Here is a 21,445-nt window from a genome sequence, read left to right as displayed (position 1 = left end):
CTGTGATTAACTCTGACTTTATAAAGTTCTTTTCTAATTCAACAGCCTCTCACATTTGTCTAACGGGTCGTTTACTTACATTTATCTAATACCTTGGCAAACCCAATAAAAATATCTGCAAAATTAAAGGAAAGGAAAGTAGTTAAAATCTTAGCAAATATGAATATTTAAATTTTCATTCAAGTCAGCGCTGGTGAAACTGGGCTAGCTGCAGCAATGCATTTTCTGAATGGAAATAGAGGATCATAATTTAAAAAATAAATACTCATAAGGCATCCTATGTTTGAATGAGTTATCTTATTGAAATAATCTAAATGACAACATATTTAAATGGTAGAAAATCTGAACATCTGAACTCTGGTTTATTACCACAGCCGGCCAGGAGATGACAGTGTTGTTATTTTTTTTAAAAAAAGATGAATGTGAGTTTAAAAAGTATTTGGCAAAGATTAAGAGTTTTACCTGTTTAGATAGTGAACATTTTTTTTAATCAGATGAAGGCTCTGCTACCAAGAAGAAAGAATGTACCACAAAGAAGCTCTGCGGTACATTTAGATAATTACAGATAAGCTTAGAAAAACACCACAACTGATTATAATCATTGAGATGTTTCCAGAACCGGACAAGCAGGTTGCAACTCTTTAGTTATAAAGTGTAGTACATCTGCTCCTATGTTCTTTTTACTCCTTTCAACCCAGTGCATTAAAGTGTAGACATTAAAAACAAAATGTGCTAATTAACAGAGCTTAACTAATAAAGTGATGTTAGTTGAAAAGAAAAGGTTTAGGAGATTAGTGAAAAGGCTCTTTTGAACTGAGTTGTACCTATGACTAATAGGGACTTCTTTTTTTAATTAAAAGAAAACACACCCAAATGGAAATGTGGAAGATTGGTCAGGTCAATATAACTACTCTTCTTATTTACATATACAAGAGTGAGTGGAGAAAAGCGAAAGCTGTGTAGACACAAGGCCTGAAAAAAAGAAAATCAGGTTATACACCAGGGGTGGGCAACTCCAGGCCCCGAGTGCCGGGGTCCCGCAGGTTTTAGATATCACCCTGGGTCAACACACCTGAATCATACGAGCAGTTCATTACCAGGCCTCTGGAGAACGTCAGGACATGTTGAGGGGGGCATTTAGCAGTTTAAATCAGCTGGGTTGGTTCAAGGACACATCTAAAACCTGCAGCACACCAGCCTTCGAGGTCTGAAGTTGCCCACCGCTGTTATACACAGACACAGAAAGCTCTCTGAGGACACCTAGTGTACAGGTGCTGTGCAACAAATTTTTTCAACGTCTTAAACAAAGAAAAAAAGTAGAGGCAAACCGAGGAGGTATATTAACCAAATCTTTTAGCTTGTATGATGATTTTTCTGGACCTTTTTGGCTTGTAAGTCTTGAACAGGAAGTCACACCTCTTGTTATACCTTGCAAACAGTAAGTGTTTCATATATATATAAATGTAACTGCTATACTTAACATAAAACACTGATGTAAAAGAAACAGGTCTTCAACACAAAGAAATCAACTGATACAGGGAGGAAAGAAAATCACTGAGGACATCTAGTGTACAGGCTCTATAAAACCTATGCATTATGTGTCTCCAGAGGGCTTGAGAGGTGATAGCATATCAGCATATTTTTATAGTAAAAGTGAACCAAATATCTGAAATAACAAAAATGCTGGGATTATTTAATTTATGGGACAGACACTTACCAATTTGAGTTAAATGATGAGCTCTTATTACATTAATTTGATTTTTTTTTCAAGTCATTGCTGGTTGCAGAGTGTCAAAATGCCTGCATATCTTTTTATATTCATCGCAAAATACCAAATATCTTACAATGAAAAAGCCTTGTAAGCACCTGTGAATTTGAGAACCTACTTTATTCTCCAAGTTGGAACATCAGTCCATCATCTCCAGTGATTTGTTGTTTGCTCTGAGATGAAAATGAGCTGCAGATAAAACACTTGTGTTTTACCCTGAATAAATGCTTTAATTCTCATTTTCAAAAGATTTCTGAATGACTTTAAAGAGAAGGGATGGCAAAAAGAGAGATTAACACCAGCTGTTTTCTGCATCTAGTTAGCAGCGAAGCCCCTGTGTCCCAAATTTTCATGGAGAATACGTTCTTTTGTGAATTGTTTTTGCCCATCTGGTTTTGTTTGCAGCTCCATCCCAGAGGACTTGTTTACAGCTCTGTGCATCTTCTCAGAAATCAGAACTCATACTCTGACTTGCAGTTTCACTGTGTGATCATGTACACAGATGAAAGGTTTCTGCTTGTTTGCCTCTTTTGTGTATTTACGAAAGTCTTAAGAGCGTGAGGACGAGACAGATGTTTGACACGCTGTTATGCAGTGTGTCCAAGTATTGACGTGATTGGTACAAATGCTGGAGTAGCAGGGAGTTTACATGTCAGTGCTGGCAGTGATGGGATGGTAATGTGTGCCATCAATTTTCACCCTGGTATAAATCATGCAGAGCTGACAGAGACACCATAGGAAACTGTGCGGAGCAGAAACCAGAATATGGTGAAAGTAAGGTCAACACCAAGCACCTCAAACATACTCAGCACAATTTATAGGGAAACCACTGGAAATACAAATATCATAAAGTGAAGAGAAGCCATGTGAACTTAATATTAAGTCTCTTTCAGTTATAATATAGGAAAAGTGGTAAACCATACAGGGAAAAACTGTAATAAAACTTTCTGTTATGCATACTTATAGTTTTACAGATGCATTTGTCTTAAGAGGCTTATACTATTTAGAGCACATCTGGAGCTGCTTTAGATTTAACGTCCTGCTCTGACCCGTGTGCTGCAGGTGCTAATAATCAATAAACTGATTTACAGTCAACATGCCTTCTATTGACTTTAGCGCCAGGATAACATATCAAATAGCTATTCTTCAATGAGAAAGTGGACTTCTATCAGAATCATACAGTAATAAAAACAGCTTGTATGTATGAAAAACATTTTTCCCAGTACTCATTAACAGTTTAGAGATTTTGCCCTGTGAGGTTGGTTAAAACTACCAAATGTTCCAATTTGATTGAAGTAGGTTTACTATGAATTATACCTAAAGCTTCTTTAATCATAGTAACCATGAAATCTACAGACATGAAACTAGCCGGCATATGTGTGGTTTACTAAGGTTAAAAATTTCTATTTAAACGATGACTATATATAAAAAAAATGCCTTAAATCTATGTATATTATAGCTAGACTATAGTGATATACATGCCCAAATTATGACTGAAGACTCAATACTTCACACATACAACATATTACATGTAGAAGGTGCAAGCTTCCACCAAGACAGCTCACACCTGGGCAGTTTTTTATCCTAAGAAAAAAGAAATGCTCTCGTACTTTCCTTTTAAAATGAAAAGCCACCATCCACGAGCAAATATAGGTGAATTTACCTGAAGATAATGTAAACAGGCTACAGCAGTCTGAGAGTGTAGTATAAAACTGTGTTCCTTTTGTTCTTGATCAGCCAAAGGGGACAATTTATTTACAAGAACTCCATCCTTACCACACCAACAAACTCCCAAACCTATTTTACCAATCAGTGTAAAGTTTCTTATCTTATATATCTAAAAACAGGAGCAGATAAAGTAGGTCAGTAGGGTACAATGATGTAGCCCAAATTTGTCCCACACACAATATAAATTTTATTAATATTATTCTTTTTGAGATTAAAATAAATTTTTGTAGATAAATATCAAAGTGCCATTTCAAGAAAAAAGTAAAATAATTGTCATCCTTGTTCGAGATTAAACTTGAAATATTATTTCAACTTTTCTTTCAAAAATACTATCCCAAAATAGTACTTCAAGATTTATCTCTATTTTTTCACTTTAGTTTCTAAACCAACAACAATAGAAAAAAAATATTCTAAATAAAAACAACTTTCTTGTTTCTTTTGCTGAAAAATAAATTCTTGAATGTTAGATGTTGACATTTTTGAGTGATCATTTCAAAGTTTCAACTCAACAACACAAAAATCCAAGTTCTTTAGAAATACCTAACTTGAAATTCTGACTTACAGAGGGCATGGGGTGGCTGTAGCTCAGGAGGTAGTGCAGGTCACCTACTGATCGGAAGGTTGGTGGTTTGATCCTTGGCTCCTCTAGTCTGCATGTCAAGCCCAAGTTGCTCTCCGACGCATCCATCGGAGTATGAATGTGTGTGAATGTAGTTAGAAAGCATTAAGTACAGAGAAAGTGCTTGTGTAATTGGGTGAATGTGGCATGTTACATAGAGCGCTTTGAGTACTCTGGGAGAGTAGAAAAGCGCTATATAAGAATCAGTCCATTTTTATTTTTTTTTAAATTCATAGACGGAAACAAGCTTCCATACATACTGGCTGCAAGGAAAATGAAGGCACTTCAACATTTCTCTGTTTTATTAATATTTTCCCTCTAACTCAGATTGGGGGCCAATCATATTTAGACTCACCACATATCCCCCCTCTGGACACGCCCCTGGTCTAAGTCGTTTTTTTTAAAACCTTTTTTCTTTTTTTACTTCGTTGCTCACTGTTAAAACACTACAGACTCAACGAGCGCTTCATATGCAGCATTATGAAAGAGTTTTAAAAGCAGTAACAGATGCTTGCAGATGAACGTATATTAGCTCACGTCGAGGGGAGAGAGTTCGTGCGTGCGCGCGCGGGCAGCTAAGCAGCTGCAGCTCTTGAGCCGAGAGCTCTGCAGTGACAGTGGGGAGTACAATCCGCGTGCAGTCAGCGCGAGGCAAAGACCTACTGACAACAAGCTGATGAGGGGACACCACACGGTAAGAACAGCTGGCCTGATGTGACTTTACTGCACTTTTATGAAGTTTTTTTTTTTCACGAATTTTTTCGCTGTCATGGAGTTTAACGCGTTAGCACGTTTGAAACAATATGATGTGTTTTCTCCTAACGAAGCCCCCACCACCCAAAAAAACCCCCCAGAAAACTAACAGTTTCTGTAAATGGTCTCCAGCTGATGTATGATGGATGCAAATGTACAGTGACCTGTCAGGAGTGTTATGATAAGTGAGGAAAACCATCGCTGGGTGGAAGAAAATAGTTCCACGCTGTCCTCAAGAAATGTTATTATCAGGTCTAATCTTACCTCCGTATCTTGGATTACACAAGAACTTATTCTGATTGTGCAACAAGCATTTGAGGAAGGCAATTAAGAGCTATACACTATAGTGAGCTCATGCCCAAATGGTTCCCTGTGATAGTTTCCCTCCTGTTACTTATGGGACTTTTCCTTTCCACTCCTCTGCAGTCTGCTGATTTATGTAATGTAGCTGGAATGAAAAGTGCTGCGCGGGGGGTGGAAATCTGTCTTACTGAGAGGCAAACAGATGAGGAGGCTTGTTTTAATCATTAGTCTTATGGTGTCACTGACATGCAGCTTGTGCTGGGAATTCATGGTTTTGAGATGTACATTGAGATGGGGAATCACTGATAATTTATTAACTTAATTTAATGTTATATATGTGACTCCTAAAGGAGCAATAAACAAGATTTTTGGCATTTTCAGAAAGCACTAAGTTACTTTAATATGCTTTTGGGAGGTTGATCAGGTTGTTGGTCAACACCGATGACTCACAGATTATTTCACCAGATGCTCAGATTGTTTGTTCAAGTTCTCACATGGACCATGGTGCTACGAGCGGGAAATCAGCAGCAAGCCAAGGTTTGTTTCTACCTAAAGTATTTGTTTGGCCTGACAGTTGTGCTGTATGTTCGCCTCAATTTCTCACCGGGGAGAGAAAATAACAATAACATTTCAGTTTTAGTGGATTGTTTTCCTATTGCCGCTTTCAAAATGTAAACGGCAGATTCAAAATGTGTCATTGGGTTACAACATGGCTGTAACCCAGTTCCTGAGAAGCCCCCTCTGATCCCCAGTATATACAGTGGCTTGCAAAAGTATCCGGCCCCCTTGAACTTTTCCACATTTTGTCACATTGCAGCCACAAACATGAATCAATTTTATTGGAATTCCACGTGAAAGACCAATACAAAGTGGTGTACACGTGAGAAGTGGAACGAAAATCATACATGATTCCAAACATTTTTTACAAATAAATAACTGAAAAGTGGGGTGTGCGTAATTATTCAGCCCCCTGAGTCAATACTTTGTAGAACCACCTTTTGCTGCAATTACAGCTGCCAGTCTTTTAGGGTATGTCTCTACCAGAGACTGAAATTCTTGCCCATTCTTCTTTGCGAAACAGCTTCACAACTGTCCTGTGACGGCCTCAGAGGTTGTCTAAGAGAATATTGGGGGCAACAACACCATGAAGTCCAAAAAACACACCAGACAGGCCAGGGATAAAGTTATTGAGAAATTTAAAGTAGGCTTAGGCTACAAAAAGATTTCCCAAGCCTTGAACATCCCACGGAGCACTGTTCAAGCGATCATTCAGAAATGGAAGGAGTATGGCGCAACTGTAAACCTACCAAGACAAGGCCGTCCACCTAAACCCACAGGCCGAACAAGGAGAGCGCTGATCAGAAATGCAGCCAAGAGGCCCATGGTGACTCTGGACGAGCTGCAGAGATCTACAGCTCAGGTGGGGGAATCTGTCCATAGGACAACTATTAGTCGTGCACTGCACAAAGTTGGCCTTTATGGAAGAGTGGCAAGAAGAAAGCCATTGTTAACAGAAAACCATAAGAAGTCCCATTTGCAGTTTGCCATAAGCCATGTGGGGGACACAGCAAACATGTGGAAGAAGGTGCTCTGGTCAGATGAGACCAAAATGGAACTTTTTGGACAAAAAGCAAAACGCTATGTGTGGCGGAAAACTAACACTGCACATCACTCTGAACACACCATCCCCACTGTCAAATATGGTGGTGGCAGCATCATGCTCTGGGGGTGCTTCTCTTCAGCAGGGACAGGGAAGCTGGTCAGAGTTGATGGGAAGATGGATGGAGCCAAATACAGGGCAATCTTGGAAGAAAACCTCTTGGAGTCTGCAAAAGACTTGAGACTGGGGCGGAGGTTCACCTTCCAGCAGGACAACGACCCTAAACATAAAGCCAGGGCAACAAAGGAATGGTTTAAAACAAAACATATCCATGTGTTAGAATGGCCCAGTCAAAGTCCAGATCTAAATCCAATCCAGAATCTGTGGCAAGATCTGAAAACTGCTGTTCACAAACACTGTCCATCTAATCTGACTGAGCTGGAGCTGTTTTGCAAAGAAGAATGGGCAAGAATTTCAGTCTCTAGATGTGCAAAGCTGGTAGAGACATACCCTGAAAGACTGGCAGCTGTAATTGCAGCAAAAGGTAGTTCTACAAAGTATTGACTCAGGGGGCTGAATAATTACGCACACCCCACTTTGCAGTTATTTATTTGTAAAAAATGTTTAGAATCATGTATGATTTTCGTTCCACTTCTCACGTCTACACCACTTTGTATTGGTCTTTCACGTGGAATTCCAATAAAATTGATTCATGTTTGTCGCTGTAATGTGACAAAATGTGGAAAAGTTCAAGGGGGCCGAATACTTTTGCAAGCCACTGTATTGAAATGTTATCATTTCCCTTAGGAACTGAGAGACCAACAAGCTTTGTAGTTGGAATAATATGTTCATTATTGAATTGTTTAGCGGCATCATTAATTACCTCTGCTGAATGGGTTATGGTATTGGTTCGGTTCATTTTTCCATTTGTTAGGGAGATTACTTATTTGCAGGGTTTTTTTTCCTTTTTTAGTGAATCTGGTTCAGGATACACAGACTTTTTAAAAATATAATTATTTAACATTGTGAGGTTAAAGGCAGTGGCCTTTCCATATAATATCTTTGCAAACATTAGGTTTTATTAATACAGATTAGAATAGAGATTACAGATTAGATTAGAAAGATGAGAAAAGGATATGTGGGTCCAGATATCCATCTGATCCAAGGACTCAATTCATGCATTTCATATTGGAGAGCTTCTTGAGCTGTAGCCTGGTGTAGTTTGATGCTGCTCTCTCTAAGAATTGATGTTTAATAATGCAGCAAGGTTTGTTTTTTAAAAAGAATACAGTTCCCTCTTTAGCCTTTATTTACAGTCAGGTCCATAAATATTGGGACATCGACACAATTCTAACATTTTTGGCTCTATACACAACCACAATGGATTCCAAATGAAACGAACAAGATGTGCTTTAACTGCAGACTGTCAGCTTTTATTTGAGGGTATTTACATCCAAATCAGGTGAACAGTATAGGAATTATGACAGTTTGTATATGTGCCTCCCACTTCTTAAGGGACCAAAAGTAATGGGACAATTGGCTTCTCAGCTGTTCCATGGCCAGGTGTGTGTTATTCCCTCATTACCCCAATTACAATGAACAAATAAAAGGTCCAGAGTTCATTTCAAGTGTGCTGTTTGCTTTTTGAACCTGTTGCTGTCAACTGCCAGGATGAGATCCAAAGAGCTGTCACTACCAGTGAAGCAAGCCATCATTAGGCTGAAAAAAACAAAACAAACCCATCAGAGAGATTGCAAAAACATCAGGCGTGGCCAAAACAACTGTTTAGAACATTCCCAAAAAGAAGGAACGCACTGGTGAGCTCAGCAACACCAAAAAACTAGGAAGACCACGGGACACAACTGTGGCGGATGACCAAAGAATCCTTTCCCTGGTGAAGAAAACACCCTTCACAACAGTTGGCCAGATCAAGAACACTCTCTAGGAGGCAGTTATATGTGCGTCAGAGTCAACAATCAAGAGAAGACTCCACCAGTGTGAATACAGAGGGTTCACCACAAGATGTAAACCTTTGGTGAGCCCCAAAAACAGGCAGGCCAGATTAGAGTTTGCCAAACGACATCTGAAAAAGCCGTCGCAGTTCTGGAACAACATCCTATGGACAGATGAGACCAACATCAACTTGTACCAGAGTGATGGGAAGAGAAGAGTATGGAGAAGGAAAGGAACTGCTCATGATCCTAAGCATACCACCTCATCAGTGAAGCATTGTGGTGGAAGTGTCATGGCGTGGGCATGTATGGCTGCCAGTGGAACTTGTTCTCTTGTATTTATTGATGATGTGACTGCTGACAAAAGCAGCACAATGAATTCTGAAGTGTTTCGGGCAATATTATCTGCTCATATTCAGACAAATGCTTCAAAACTCATTGGACGGCGCTTCACAGTGCAGGTGGACAACAACCCAAAGCATACTGCAAAAGCAACCAAAGAGTTTTTGAAGGGAAAGAAGTGGACTGTTTTGCAATGGCCAAGTCAATCACCTGACCTGAATCCGATTGAGCATGTATTTCACTTGCTGAAGACAAAACTGAAGGGAAAATGCCCCAAGAACAAGCAGGAACTGAAGACTGTTGCAGTAGAGGCCTGGCAGAGCATCACCAGGGATGAAACCCGGCGTCTGGTGATGTCTATGTGTTCCAGACTTCAGGCTGTGATTGACTGTAAAGGATTTGCAACCAAGTATTAAAAAATGAATGTTTGATTTATGGTTCTTATTCTGTCCCATTACTTTTGGTCCCTCAAGAAGTGGGAGGCACATTTGCAAACTGTTGTAATTCCTACACCGTTCACCTGATTTGGATGTAAATACCCTCAAATAAAAGCTGACAGTCTGCAGTTAAAGCATGTCTTGTTCGTTTCATTTGGAATCCATTGTGGTTGTGTATAGAGCCAAAAATGTTAGAATTGTGTCGATGTCCCAATATTTATGGACCTGACTGTATATAAAGGTGTGTAGATTGTGGATTTCCAGGTGAGCTCACATTAGTCCCATCTTAACTCAAAACGCTAAGTCCTGTGTTAGTGACAATCTGTTCTACAACACAAGAATAGATTTAGCGGATTCCTTGCCTTAAAACAGGACCTGTTTAATTACGTCCTGTGTTTTACTCCTTTACTCTTCCCACACCACTGCTACAACATGGTAGAAACTAGCAGCCAGTTTGGAGCTATTTCACACTTGTTATAGCAACAGCTTTTATTTGTATGTTTGCAGCACTTTGGGATTTAACCACAAGCTAAGTAAGGTCAAGTGAATTGACACAACTGAAAAGTTCCACTGACAAATCTTTCCTTGTTAGTTTCGCTCTCTTGCTAACTTTCACTATTGCTATGTTTGGTTTGACGCTTGAGAGAAGCTTTTATTGCATTTATGGTAACATAGTGTGTCTTACTGAACCCTCAGTCAAGGTGTCAGTATCGTATCCGAACTGGAAAAAGTTGCATTCATGCATGTTTGTTTACTTGTTTATCTGACGTTTTGTTTATCTGATGTGCTGCTGTTGATTTCTGAGCCAAGTCAGAAGATGTATAGCTAATATTCAGAATGCGTCCTTGTTTATCTTTTTAAGATGCAACATTTTAATACAAACAGTACTACAGTACATAGACATAAACACAACAACTAAAAGCAGCAACTGGAAAAATGGCAATCGCTAAAAAAACATAGATAATTGAAAACCAATCTAGGAGAGTGTTGCCAAAATTGTGCAAAGCTGCCTTTAGCGCCGGCTTTTAATGTGGCATTTTCCCCAAATGATCTTGAAAATCCCCTCAAAACTGTAAACACAAATAAATTCTTGAAATAAGTTTGTTGTAATGCAGTCAGTTACTGCTCCTCTTTTGATCATCTAATCTTGTTCCACCCACTTCTCTAAATTTGTGTAAAACCAGCTGATGGGAAAAACCTGCTGATTCAAATTTGTCTAAAATCTGATCAGATTTTTGCTGGGAAAAAAAATGGCTAATGCTATTCCCTCTGGTGGCCATTAGAGGTCTTTCAAAGTCATACGCTTTGTTTCGAAAGCCCTTTTAATACTTGTGTTTACATTACGTAGGGAAGGATGACCTAATGTATTTAATTAAGAGTTCAAAGCTGCAGCGAACCCTGGGTCATATGGGATGAATTAGTGTTAGGCAAGAATTTAATTTGCTTTTTCATACATAAATATTTGTTTCCATGTCTTTGAAAAAACAGCCTGGAGTCTGAATTTGTCACATCCGATCTCATGCTAGTTCGAGCTGTTGTTTTATGACACAGCATGTTGATGAAATGGGTCGTCACTTGTTTTTCTCAGCTGCCCAACCCCTGCATACCTTTCACGGACATTAACAGTGATTGCCCTAAAAGCACAGAGTCATTTTGGTTTCGTTCAGAAATATTATTCCTGGCCAGAGGTGCGTTCTCTTTTGCAACACCCAAGGGTGACACAGCTGGGTAATACAACTCGCTTCAAGTATCAGAGGTAACTGTTTCAACATTGTTTCTGGTGTTTATTAACTGCGGGCTAATGTCTTTTTAAATCATGTTTACTTGGGAAATTATTTCAACTCCCAGAACTTTTCTTCTTTGCGCAGTCCAGTGAATTAGTGGGATTATAGGAGTTCCAGTTAATACAAGGAGGGTACTTTATCTCTAAATGACAATTATAAACCCCAGATTCATGCTCGAGGTTATTTTCACAGCACATGAAAACAGATTTATTAAAGAAATGTGTGCGGGAGTGTATGAATGTATCTATAGTCTCTCTGGTTTAGAAATGAATCCAGATTGTGTTGCAGGGAAAGGCTCCTCCTTGGGCTTTGTTCATTTTGTGTTGGACTTGATTGAAACTTGGATACCTTAAATATTTAAATGCATTAGATGTCAATGTTTGAACAAGAGATAAAGCAACAGTGAATGATCTCAAACGATGCCTTAATCACTTTCGACACTATACTGGATTGTGTATTAAAGCTTTTTTTTTTTTTTTTTAATTCATTTGGTTCCCAGTATTTAAATATGGTTTATTATAAAGCAAATAGTGTAAATGTAGTGGAGTACAAGAGATACTGATACAGGTACAACCCTTTCCCCCTCACCAGCTGGTAAGCTGTAAAGCAGGGTTTATGCTTTCCATATCTATGAGTCTGCTGGGGTCTATATAGTCCGCTGGGGTCCCAGTCATGTAAATTTTGGAGTTTGGAGATAGTTGGAGTTGGTGGGTTGGTGGTCCGCGCAGAATGTACATCACAGTGCACCAACTATGGATGCACCCAGGCAGCAAACTTCAAGTGGACTTCAAAGACTGATGCGCCATCGAGTCTCCAGCTGTCCATGTCCACAACAGAGTATAACCTAGGCTTCACATATTACTAAAGTTAAAAGGTGGCAATAATGCACCCAGTAGCTTTTTAAGCTACCATTTAAAAACACGAGTAGAGTAAGAAATTATTACTAACTATATTTCCATGGAAACTGAAATGTTTTTCTTGCCATCCAGAAGTAAAAATTTCAGTTAATTATCTGAAAAGTTTGTCTTACAAAGTCAAATGTCTGAGAAAATCCATTATCATGGGGGCAGCAGCCTAAGTAAGGACGGCCAGACTTCCTGCTTCTCAGCTACCTCCTCCAGCTTTGGTGGAACACCCCACTGTTGGCTGGGTCTTTCCCGGGGCCTCCTTATTCTGGTGGGACATGCCCTCACCCACGAGGCATCCTTGCAAGATGCCTGAACCACTTCCGCTGGCTTCTTTCGATGTGGAACAGTAGCAGTTCTACTTGGAGCCCCTCAGGTGGTAGAGCTCCTAACCCTGTCTCTAAGGGAAAGGCCAGCCACTCTTTCATTTCTACCAATTCTATATGCAATCTCATTTTTTTGGTCACTACCCAAAGCTTGTGACCATAGGTGAGGGTAAGGACATAGATGGACCCCGCTTAGGGGTCTCAGTCATAGGGGACTTCTGAGAAAATAAGTAGTGCCATAAAATTTCAAGGTATTAAGTTGAGATAAGCCAAAATTTCAAAGTGGCTTTGCTAGCCAGCACCATTTTTTTTCTCTTCTCAGTGGTGGAAATAAGCTTCCATCAGCGTTGAACCAGTAAAAAGTTGAGGAGAAACGTCATCAAAAAGTCCTGCCAGGAAAAGCTAGCATGTCCCAATCTGAGAGCAGACTTAGTTAAGGTGCTCTATTGAAATGTGGAGGCATTTTTAGTACAATGATCTTTGTGACATGATTTGGACTTTGTGACGTCATGCATTATCCTAATGTAAACAGTCAACAGAAGATGGGTTCGTTAAAAGGATTGGACGTGGTCAGCAGCAATAATCAGGTAGGCTGCGGTAGGGCTGGGCGATATGGTCCAAAATTCATATCTCGATATTCTTATAATATTCGTATAAAAATATATCGATATATTTAAAACTCGATATATCACCCAGCCTTAAGCTGCGGTGTTTAAACGATGCTCAGCTGGTGCTAAGGGCCCCACAGAAAATACCCCCCACATCATTATACCCTCACCACCAACCTGCACTATTGCTACAAAGTGGAATAGATCCATGCGTTCATGTTGTTGGGACCTAATTCTGACCCTACCATCTGAATTTTGCCTCAGAAATTGAGACTTATCAGATGAGGGAATGTTTTTTAGTCTTTTGTTGTCCAATTTTGCTCTGGTGTGGTCTTCTGCTGCTGCAGCTTATTTGCAGGTTTGACATGTTGTGCATTCAGAGGTGATCTTTTGCATACCTTGGTTGTAAAGAGTTTATTTGAGTTACTGTTGCGTTTCTAACAACCTGAAAGAGTGTGCCTATTCTCCTCTGACATCAACAAAGCATTCTCACTCAGAACTGCTGCTCACTGGATATTTTTTCTTTTTTGGACCCTTCTTTGTAAAACCTAGAGCTGACTATGTGGGAAAATCCCCGAAGACCAGCAGTTTCTGAAACGCACAGACCAGCCTGTCTGCCACCAACAATCTTGTCACGTTCAAACTCACTGAAATCACCCTTCTTCCTCGGTTTGATGCTCGGTTTGAACTTCAGGAGGTTGTCTTGAGCATGTGTAAATGCATTGAGCTGCTTAATTGTCTGATTAGAATGAATTATGAATAGAATTAATGAGGAATTAAATTGGCATACCTAGCACAGTGATTGGTTAGTTCCTTTTTAACTCCTTCTAGCTCTGCTTTTGGTCTTCACCAACTTTGAGGGAAATGTCTGGCCTTTGGTCTGCTTAATGGTCCACTGTGTTCAGATCTAATCTATGTCCGCCTCTCTTTTGGTCCTTAGCAGGTGGTGTTTAGTGTATTTTTAGGGCTTCATGCTGAATAAAAAGCCATGCGTGGTGGTCAAAGTAAACCAAAATAATACATCCGTAGGCCGTAAAACCAAAACAGTGATTGATCTAACAGATCAAAGCTGTTGGGTAAAGGCAGAGCTGGCAGTAATCCCCTGTGGGAGACCTCTTCCACTTTTACATATGAAAAAAATATCAGCAAGTGCAGTTTAGGGTATATTAAGAGTCGACATGAGCTTTAAAACATGTCCCATATTTTAAAGCTCTGTTGTCTTTTGTTACAGTACAGTTTTGAAGATGAACACACATTCATAAAGGATAACAGAATAAAGCTAATTGGTTTATTTCCCATGGGGTCTTCAGCAGGAGGTTGGAGCAGAAGCAGCAAGAGAGCAGAGCAGAAAGTGATTAAATCAATGCAGCAGCAATAAACAATGTGCCAGCAAACAGATTGGTAAATAACTCGGCAACAAAGAAGAACTGTCCTAGAAAAATGACAAAATTATTATGTTAAATTAAAAGTATACTTCTTACAGTGCATGTAGCCACTGCCAGTAGCAACATGATGTGCTGTTTTTTGCATTAGTTTGTGTTGGGACGTGTGCACTAAAGAGAGTAACAGACTCAATGCAGAGGGAGTTGTTGCAATAAAGTTCAAATATTATTACTGGGAACCTCCTAAGACTAACATACAAGGATAACAAATATAGCAGTTAAATTAAAGAGATCTGTCAAAATTAATGATGGCTTGAAGAATCTGCAGAGCGACATATACAGCTTTCATCTACTCCCAGAAGAAAATCAATTTACATTTCTGTGTTTATTTTTTATTTTTATTTTTTTAAAGAAAGAAAAAAATGAGTGTTTCAAAGGTGGTGTAGGGTCTGCTGGAACTGCAGGGAGAAATGTTGAAGTAAAACATGAGTTTTCACTGATGCTTACAAAGAAGAGGGTTGGTAAGAGTTGTTTTGAAATGAATACTCAGAGTAAAGTTAAGATTGTGTCCTGGAACTTGTTAAAAGCATTACTTTAATGAGTATTTTGATGTGCTTTTTTTTCTCCCCCCTTTCTTGCGTGACTGTGCCATATTCACTCCTCAGCATCCAAGTGTAAGAGAGTGAGTAAGGTAGAGAGATATGACTCAAACTTTCAGTCCTTTGGGGAAAGTTGTTGTTGTTCTAACAGTGTACTCAGTAATACGTTCACTTCCATATGTGGAAGTAGACGCATGCATTTCTTTCTTTCTTTGATGCAACTGAGAAAGTTCTATTTTCTCCACATATTGTAATTACTGTGTGAAGCTTCCTCTCTAAGGCTTAAGACCATCACCTCTATGTTAGGTCTGATAAAGGCAGAAGGTCATTAAATCCTAACCTCCACAGTGAGGCTGTGTATAGTTTCAAAATGGTTTCGCACACATGGACCTTACCGACATCTAATCAAAGTTGCTTGTTTCCAGCCATTTCTGTAACTTTCTGAAGCTGATAATCACGCTGTGATTAGCAAGCTGTGCGGAGCTAAGAAATAAACCAGGCTTCTCTCTCAGCTCTCTTTCAGATGTTACGCAATTATTTCTGTCATTTTCAATGCGAACAATCAAGCGCAACACTATGATTCTCTTCCAGAAAATTCACCATTATCTCTGGATGTCTCCATTGTGGCTTTCTTCATTTTATGATTGCTGGCTTTTCATTCTGTCTTAGTGTTGCCATTTTAAACAGCTGTAAACACTTCTGACTTCCTTCCTTTTATTGATTGTGTATGTTTTCCTAGCTCACACTACGATTTATTGCTCATTATTCCTGCAACTTCTGTATTCACTTTCTTTGTTTTTGACACACACACACACACACACACACACACACACACACACACACACACACACAGAAGCATGTACTGGGCAAAAGCATCTGGTGTCAGAGTATATTTAAAATATGAATTTGATAGCACACTTTAGATAAAATAGCCGTGCACAGCTACAAAGCATGCAGAATTACAGTGAAATGTAACTTGAACTGTAATTCAGTGTCGAGGTGGGTGATACAGCTTCAAAATTATATCACAATATTTCAAGGTAATTTGAGGGAATTATTTGTATGATGATATAGGGGGAAAAAAACTCAACTTTCTATCAAAGGTTACATCCTGCAGGCAACAGCATTTGTGCTGTTGGCTACTGTCATTGATATCAGATTAAATGTTAAATGGACTCGATCTTATATACTGCTGTTCTACTCTCCCAGAGCACTCTAAGCACCTCATACACACAAGTACTTTTTTAATGCTTAAGTGCTTTCTATCTAACATTCACACACATTTATAGTCCAATGGGTGCATTGGAGAGTGGTGGGGGATCGAACCACCAACCTTCCGATCAGTACAACAACTTATTTCAGAGAATGGATGAACTGAGGGGCTGTGCCAGCATCCAATAAAATAAAAAATCAAGGATTATTTTGAACTGTGAAGTTGGAAATGAGAATAACAAGTCCCATTTTAATGTTCACGTACTTTGCTGCTTTAAAAAAAATATCAACTATATGGCAGCACAAGGAACGTTTTACATGTTAATGGAAAGTTGGTCAGATTCCTACAGTAAAGAAAAATAAATCTCAGGAACACCTTCAGTTGATACATGAGATGCTGAATGACTGATTGCATTGAGTTAACAATATAACAAGCTTGTGGTGAAACTTGTCCCAAGGCAAGAAAAAATACAACATTTTAAATTGTTCTTCACATTCCAACATTTCCAAAGATACAAAATTTGCCGGGCTAAAACTTTGTGAAAAACATGTCGAGTATTTCCACTTGATGACAGGATTATTTAAAAAACAACAACAACAACAACAACAAAAAACTGAAAATTAGGTGTGGATCAAGTGGGATAGCTCATGCAAAAATATAAATCATATGAGGCAAATGTGGCACTCCAAAAAACCTCTGTGTAATTATCATATCAGTTTAAGGAACAGCTGACACTGTCAGTCACTGATGAATTGGCTGATTTTACCAACATTAAAGCCACTGAAGGGGAAACTAAAGTGGTAAATTGTTCAAGGACAAGAAGATGCCAGTGAAACTGAGGCTGTCCTAAACACGACCGCATAACTTTGTCAAACTGTTTATTCAGCTAACTGTAATAGATTACATTATTAACAATATAGTCAATGTTACACGATTTATATAAAAACAAACTTTAAATTCCCGGCTTTGTAGTGTTGGATGTGCAGCTTCTTCACTCGCTAATTCTCCCATGACATCATGTGGAGGAGCCCTGCATGAAGGGCTGGAAAGTGTTGCTTGATGCTGCCCTGACTGATCTACTGGCTGAAATACTGATGGTTCACCAAACATCGGCTACAATAAACCACTAGATGTAAAACATAATCTGTTTTCACAGGGTTGCTCAGACCAAATACCACCCAAAATTTGTTTGGAAAGACACACTGGAGTCAGTCAGTACCCACCATACCAGGAATAAGTCCATTGCAGAAGAGTTTTAACAGACGCCTCGTGAAGCTGCTCATATTTCAAGGCGCTGGCAGGCCAGGAGTCCAAGTTTGGTCCATAGGCGCTGCTGCTGCTGGCCCTGCTCTATCTGGTCCATGAGCACTGCTCACAACAACTTGTGGTTTAGACTGAGCCGCTGTCATTTCACTGGAATTTCCTGCCATCTGCACTAAAACAAAGTTTCTCACAGATCCACACCTGCTTGTAAAGGTTTAGGTTTGCCAAGAGGGGAGGCCGGAGCAGCATAGGTGAGCGGTGATGGAGGGAAAGGCAGAGACCCACATATTTTTTATGGTTTGAGTTTAAAAGCGAAGGAAGAAAAATGAAATGTGAATTGGTGTCGCAGATGCTGAGAGCTGAAATGGCATATCTCAACACTTGCCTAAGAAAAAATTTACAGATTGCTTAAGGTCTTAAGTCAAACAGGAATTGCATGATAATATAATGCTGTGTTCATGTCATTAGGAAACTCTGGATTTTTGGCTGCCAGTCCACTTGTGTTGCTGATTCTCACTCATCACTGCAGATTTCTGCTGTCTTTTCACATTCTCGCGTTGCACTTGGATTTGTTTTGGTCACAGAGGAGACCCATAATAAAATTGCTATTAATAGCTACTGTGTGTGAGTGTAATTTGAACCCAGTGTAATAACTTTGCGGGTTTTTTTTATTGCAGAGTTGCAAGTATAAAGTATTAGTGTTTGCTTACTTCTGCCGATACTTCCATATGTTGTGCGCCAAGTCGGATATATCGCAGCTTTAAGGAAAATCACTTAATTATGTCTTGCTTGTTGACATGAGTGCAATTCACAAGTGGGGAAAATGGATTTTGCCGCAAGAAGCATTGCTATAGTATTTTCAAAACCAAAAACCATACCCTGTACATAAAAGATAGAAGTCATTATGAAAGTGCTTATAACTTAAAATATTTTTGATGGGAAAATAACCCCTAGGCTCTCTGCTTTGATCACCTAAGTAATCACTTTCCTATTGAGTTTATGGTTTCGGTTGCTGTTTCAAGTCTTATTGAATACACTGTGAAGTTCCTTTAGTAAGTTATAGACCCCGTTAAGGCCTTTACACACAAGTGCAAAACTTTGTGCAAATGTTTCATGCATTAAAAATATTTTTCTCACTCATCATTCACAACTGATCAAACCGACCACATAATTTTGCTGGATTATGTTTTATTTTTAAATGTGAACTAACAGATCTGACCATTCAGATCAAATAGTAAAACAATGCTATTCTACCTGAGACACGCAGCTAGACACTGCTAGACTCTCTGAAATTATTTACCTGCTTCCTCAAATGTGGTCCCAAATCTGCCAACAAGCGCTCAATCTGCCCCACTGACATGCAGCAGTTGTGATACAACTTCCTCTTCTGGTTCAAACCATGAAATTCTGCTTCTGTAGTCTTGATAACTGGATGAACTGTTCTTTTTCAGGTAAATGAGGTCTTTTAATGTCTCATCTGAAATGTTGTCTTTGTTTTACAGACCTTTTATTGAATCTGTTATTTCTTTCTGTATCACTGCTTGGTTTGGTAACATGACTCTGAACATGAACAAGAACTTTTTATTATTGTTTTGTTTATTCTTATTGTTGCTCTTGCTGCTAAACTAATTTCCCCTTGTTGGACAATTAAGCATTTAATTGAATTGAACACAGAATCCTTGTTTCTTCCTTTTTATTTATAAAGCTCATGTTTGATGATGAATGAATTTTTTTTCTGAATATAATGTTACAATAATTACAAGCTGCAAGTTTGCAGTGGAAACATTCTGAATTTCATGTCATGTTTTGCTTTTTCAACATGTTTGGTGTGTAATCTCCAGAAGGATGCAAAAGAAGGACGCTGGGTTGGGCCTACTTTGTGTTTGATAAGTTGTTGCCTTAGGAGTATGTAGTTTACCTCAGTTTCACAGTCAAATCCATCCTACGCTCATGGTGTCTGGTTTTCAAAACCTAACCTGGCTCGGGTCATTTTATATGGACTCTGGACTTTGGTACTTTTGGACTTAAAGTTTACATTGTCAGGTAATAGCTTGACTCTAAAGCCTATATCATTGTAGTCATTTCTCACATATGAGCAAGTTTCTTACAATTATGAGCTACTCCAAACTATGATACAAATTCTTTTTTGTTCCTTTGATTACACTCAGCTTCACCTCATTACAAAACGTAATATCTGCTTTTGTTAATCTGTGAAATCACAACCAACTGAACGTACTAATAATTACAAGTGTTAAGCAAACCCTATTTATAAAAGATGGATTTAGTCAATGTAGCATCATTTGTTGCCAATTCCATCTTCTATTTGGCCAGCATCATCTTGGTTTTTTGACACTACATGATTGATGGACAGCATCTCCTCCTGTAGTCTGTCAAGGACTATAATACAAATTGAACCTCATGTTGTATTTTAAGACTTGAAAATGGTGAACGAGGCCAGTCTCACACTGCTGGTCATTAGTGGGAATGCAGATTTAGAGCTTTTTCCATTTTTCATACAAAGTCAACAGTGCTACATGGTGTTTTCTAAATCTGCAACAGATATTACAGTAAATTGTATAATGCAATGAGATCATGGAAAAGCTTGTCTCCACCAGTAACGGGCCACTTGGGAGTCATTTACAACACCAAAATGTACCCTCTTGTTGTTCTTGAAAACACACCAAAAGACAAATTCTCAATCTTTTTAATGTGTAAATAGTGTTTATTTGAAAGGTTTTACTACTTAAAACAAAATCAAAACAGAGGAGCAAAACTACAGTGACAGCACATGACAGAACGCAGCTCTGCAATGAAAACAAACAACTTCAAATAAATTAGATAAACAAAGTAAATAAAATCATTTCTTGTTTGAATTTGGTTTTCCCCGCTGCTGGTGCATCCCCTACTTCTGTACAGAGGAAACAGTGGAAAGTGTGCTGATCTCACGTCTTCACGCCTCAAACATGCAGTTCTCTTCTCATGTTTTAGCTTTTCTAATGTCACTCACTGCTACGTTATTATAAAAACACTTAGTGGAGCAAATTTTTTGTTGAACTGCAGAGTGATTTTGATTACAACCATAGTTTCTGTGCAAATGTGTGTGTGTGTGTGTGTGTGTGTGTGTGTGTGTGTGTGTGTGTGTGTGTGTGTGTGTGTGTGTGTGTGTGCGTGTGTGCATGTTTTCCACACTTGAACAGTGACGGTAACCACTCATTACTCGCTCATAGAAAACTGAAATAGGTCATTTCTATGTGCAGATATGTAATTCAAAATGAAACAAAAGAACAAAATCCCTCCTGCTCATCCAGTAAAATAGACTTTAGTTTGGAGTTTCAGTAAATTGCACATTTCTAAAAGCCCTATCTGGGCTATTAAATGTCTCAGTGCAGAGGAAGGATTACTGTGAATAAAGTCAACAGTAATTTAAACCTTTTATTAAGATGGCATGCATGAATCGTGACCCAAGAGCAAATCCTCATGTTCTGCAATACCAAAGAGAATCATTCACCTGCTCCCAGTGAGCTTACTTTGACCCGAACTGAGTCTTGAAATCAAACAATTTTTTGGCTTCACTCACACAACTTAACTGGACTGGGGTGCTGGGAATTGGGAGTGTTAAATACTAATGATAAAAGTGACTGAATATATCAAAATAAGGGAGGGGATTTTACCAGTGAGTCAGATTTTCACCAGCCACAGTCATCACGTCAGAGACTCGAGGCAAACGGGGTCACAGCACACTGAGCTGAAACACTCGCAGGAAACCAGCCAAGACTTCGTTAAAGCATCTCAACTTCAGACCAGCTGCAGGTGATTATATAGTTAAGTTTGAGTTACCAGCACAGATGATGGATATTAGTTAC

General features: G+C 39.0%; 1 protein-coding gene across 1 annotated transcript in view; it reads left to right on the top strand.

Annotated features, from left to right (window-relative positions):
* The first annotated feature begins 4,715 nt into the window (after positions 1-4,715).
* LOC134617584 (zinc finger protein GLIS1) overlaps positions 4,716-21,445 on the top strand; it is a 69,954-nt gene continuing 53,224 nt past the window's right edge. The window contains exon 1 of the mRNA XM_063462879.1: positions 4,716-4,809. The gene's annotated coding sequence lies outside the window, so the exon portion shown is untranslated. The remainder of the gene's footprint in view (positions 4,810-21,445) is intronic.

The sequence above is a fragment of the Pelmatolapia mariae genome, linkage group LG18 (assembly GCF_036321145.2).
Source record: "Pelmatolapia mariae isolate MD_Pm_ZW linkage group LG18, Pm_UMD_F_2, whole genome shotgun sequence".
NCBI classification, from domain to species: domain Eukaryota; kingdom Metazoa; phylum Chordata; class Actinopteri; order Cichliformes; family Cichlidae; genus Pelmatolapia; species Pelmatolapia mariae.
This window is presented reverse-complemented; position numbering and strand designations above follow the sequence as displayed.